The sequence below is a fragment of the Dioscorea cayenensis genome, chromosome 14 (assembly GCF_009730915.1).
Source record: "Dioscorea cayenensis subsp. rotundata cultivar TDr96_F1 chromosome 14, TDr96_F1_v2_PseudoChromosome.rev07_lg8_w22 25.fasta, whole genome shotgun sequence".
Classification (NCBI taxonomy): domain Eukaryota; kingdom Viridiplantae; phylum Streptophyta; class Magnoliopsida; order Dioscoreales; family Dioscoreaceae; genus Dioscorea; species Dioscorea cayenensis.
Window position 1 is genome coordinate 7,684,183 of NC_052484.1, and position 3,897 is coordinate 7,688,079.

Consider the following 3,897-nt stretch of genomic DNA (forward strand, 5'->3'; position numbering starts at 1 on the left):
TTATCAGTTTGCTTCTTTGTCCTAAGTGCCATGATCTGCCAAATTTAAACAAAATTAGTCAAACAAATTGATAAAACAACACTGCAGAAATATCCACACGGTCATGTGGAATTTCCTCACGCCCGTGTGAATTCACGGGGCGTGAGAAACGCACGGCCAGGTATCAACAATCCAAAAATATACATAAAAAATATATCTAACTTCGTTCTAAATGTAAATCATTGTTCCAATTGAAGAAACGAAGCATTGTTAACTAGATTAATCAATAGAAATCATGAATTGACGAAGAAGATGAAGAAAATGAATTTACCAACGAGGAGAAATGAGAAAATAGAGAGCCAGCCGGAAAACTTGCTAAAATCCCACCAAACTGGCGCAATGGACTCGGAGAATGTTGTGAGAGTGTTTTCAAGGGAAAAGGAGTCGTGAAGAAGGAGAGAAATCATCCCCTTTTTAAACAGAACTCGCGACTTTTGACGTTCTGTGCATCCATACGGGCTTGTGGAAATTCCTCACGACCGTGTGCCTCACTTCAAAAGGCATACGCCCCTGTGCGCTCTCAGGAAAAACTCTCACTGACTTAGAACGATCTCCCACGGGTGTGCGGAAATTATCCACGCCCGTACGCCATACCCACAGGGGCAGACGCACGCCCCTGTGTTTCCTCAGGATGGAGGGAGCAACCTGCAGAGTTTCGCACGGGCGTGCGGAAATTACCCACGCTCGTGCGTGGTTCACAAGGTCACCCACAGGGGCGAGTCCACGCCCCTGTGTGTTCTCGGGAAAATCTGCCCAACTCTGTAGGAAGGCACACGCCCATGTGGAAATTACCTACGGGCGTGCGCCAGTCGCATGGTTATCCACATGGGAAACCGCAAGCCCCTGTGCCCTCTCTGGAAGAGTTCACAGTATACACCCACGGGCGTGTAGAATTTCCACACGCCCGTGTGTTTTCTCTGGATGACTTAGAAAAACCTGCAGGCTCTGTAGAACTAGTCTGAACATGTTTACACACTCAGAGCCTGCCCTATTGTGTAAGATATACCAGATAAAAACACAAAATAGAACTCAAACGACCAAACTTCGCCAATTCTCAACAAAACATACAATGAATTCTTTTAAAAACCCACAATAAAATCGCAACACAAGCACTCAAAAATTGAAACACCAACACTTAACAATTTATTCATGCAAACAAACTAAACTAAAAGTATGAAAAAAAAAGTAAACACTTGGGTTGCCTCCCAAGAAGCGCTTGTTTAACGTCACTAAGCTTGACGTATCTTTCTTACCTCACGGTGGTTCATGAATGAAGGTTGCCCTCTTACCCATAACTTGAAAGCATGACGAGCAAAGTCTCTTGACGGTAGAGGGTGCACTATCGGGCTTCGGACCACCTAACAATGGTTCGTCCAACTTTCTTGGCTCATGTACATCTCCAACAGTCTTGGGGCGTTTTCGGTGGCATCTTCGAGCCCTCTTCATTTTCCGGAGCACCTTCTTTAAGATTCCCGGGGTAGATGTTTACTCTCCAGTCGAACCAAGCATCATTACTTCTTCATTGCTCCCCTCTTGGTCGAACAAACCTTCATAAGGATCCTGGTTGAACATTTCCTATATATATTCATCAACAATCTCATCAGTAGTGTCTAGAAAATACAAAGTGTCATCAAAATCGAGAGAATGCCGCATGGCTTCAGCAAGGCGGTAAGTGAGCTTATCGTCTCCGATTTTCAATGTGAGCTCTCCGCCGTCCATGTCAATCAATGCTTTGGAAGTCCGCAAGAACGGTCTCCCAAGTATCAAGGGTACATCTACATCCTCATCAACATCTAGCACTACAAAGTCAACCAGAAAAATATACTTGTCCACCTTGACAAGCACGTCTTCAATGATGCCTCTCGGATGTCGTACCGTTCGGTCCGCCAATTGTAAAGTCATCCGAGTAGGCCTAGGCTCAACCAAGCCTAGCTTTTGGAAGAAAGTATATGGCATGACGTTGATACTTGCCCCTGAATCCGCCAATGCCATTTCCTCACCTAAGTTGCCGATGTTACACGGAATAATGAAGCTTCTCGGGTCTTTCTTCTTGTTCGGCATGTTCTTTTGAAACACCGCCGAGCATGAAGCATCAATCACCACTGAAACACTCTCCTCCAATTTCCTCTTGTTGGTCAATAGGTCTTTCAGGAACTTCGCATACTTAGGCATTTGAGCCAAAGCCTCAACAAAAGGAATGTTGATGTGGAGTTACTTGAACAAACTCAGGAACTTCTTACACTGGTCATCCCCTTGGTCATTCTTTAATCTAGAGGGATAAGGGATTCTTGGCTTGAAAGATGGGGGTGCCACCTCTTTCTCTTTGTTTGCTCCCTTCTTAACCTCTACGACCTCGGGTGCGTGTTCTTTCGGCTTCTCACTAGGAAGCCGCCCTTCAACCTCATGACCACTTCTCAAAGCGATCGCCTTCACATGTTCTCTCGGGTTGGTTTCTGTGTTGCTTGGTAAACTTCCATGTGGCCTTTCGGAAAGAGATTTCGCAATTTGCCCCACTTGATTTTCAAGGTTGTGCAAGGAAGCGGTGTGATTGTGAAGTGTAGCCTCGACTGATTCAAACCTTGTATTTGCCGATTCAACAAATCTAGCCAAGTGCTTCTCCAAATCCGTCATTCGGGTTTTCCAAGCCTGAAATTCTGTTTTCCACTTGAGGGGCTTGTTGTTGTTGTTGTTGGAACCCCGATGGCCCCATGGTCTTCTGTGGTCCTTGATTACTCCATGAAAAGTTGGGATGATTCTTCCAACCTGAATTGTAGGTGTTGCTGTATGGATTCCCTTGAGGTCTCATTCCATTACCTACAAAGTCAACATTCTCAACTGAAGAAACATCACCTATGACGATTGGGCAATCGGAAGGAGCATGCCCTCCACCACAACCGGTACAATTTGTCACGGCCGCGAATGAAGTTACCGCATCAATTTCATGGAGACCGGCTACCTTTTTCTTTTCCCTAGCGTTCCATTGGTAGCTATTTAACCCCATTTCCTCAATCAATTGACGTGCCTCGTCGGGGGTCTTGCTACCTAAGGTACCTCCTGCCGCCGCATCCAAGAGTTGCCTTGTACTCGGGTTCAAACCATTGTAGAAGGTTTGAACAATCATCCACTCCGGGAATCCGTGTTGCGGACACTTGCGCAGGAGTTCCTTGAACCTTTCCCATGTCTCAAATAGAGACTCCAATTCCAACTGCATAAAGGATGAGATCTCATTCCTAAGCTTTGCTGATTTTCCGGGAGGGAAATAACGGGCTAGAAAAGCTTCTACCATCTCCTCCCATGTAGTGATTGATGCCTTAGGTAATGAGTGTAGCCACTGCTTTGCTTTCCCCTTTAAGGAAAAATGGGAAGGCTCTCAATTTGATGGCATCATCCGTCACACAATTTATCTTTAGCGTGTCACACACCTCGAGGAAGCTCTCTATGTGACTGTTTGGATCCTCATCGACCAAACCATTGAATTGTTCAGACTGCTGCAGCATATGGATGAATGCCGGCTTTAGCTCGAAATTCTGAGCTGTGATTGGGGGACGCACAATACTCGATTGTGTCCCCAACACTAAAGGTCTGGCATAATCGGATAGTGTCTGTTGTTGCTCATTTTGTTCTGCCATGTTGTCAGATCCTTCTACTTCCAAATCAGCTAGATTAGGCTATTCTTGTACAGGTTCTTTCCCTTTCCTTCGAAGTGTACGTTCAAGCTCAGGGTCTCTTTCAATCAATATTGATGGATTCCCTCGGGTCATAACCTAGAGATGCACCAAAAGTAAAGAAAAAGAAAATCAGAACGATGATAGAATAAGAAGATATGAAATAGAATGTGTAGTGAAATAGCTAAGAAAA

At 45.1% G+C, this 3,897-nt stretch overlaps 1 non-coding gene across 1 annotated transcript; it reads left to right on the forward strand.

Moving 5' to 3' along the window:
* The first annotated feature begins 3,170 nt into the window (after positions 1-3,170).
* Positions 3,171-3,277, forward strand: LOC120276602. Its single transcript, XR_005541316.1, has one exon. It is a non-coding gene; the product is annotated as a small nucleolar RNA R71 (small nucleolar RNA).
* Positions 3,278-3,897: the final 620 nt, after the last annotated feature.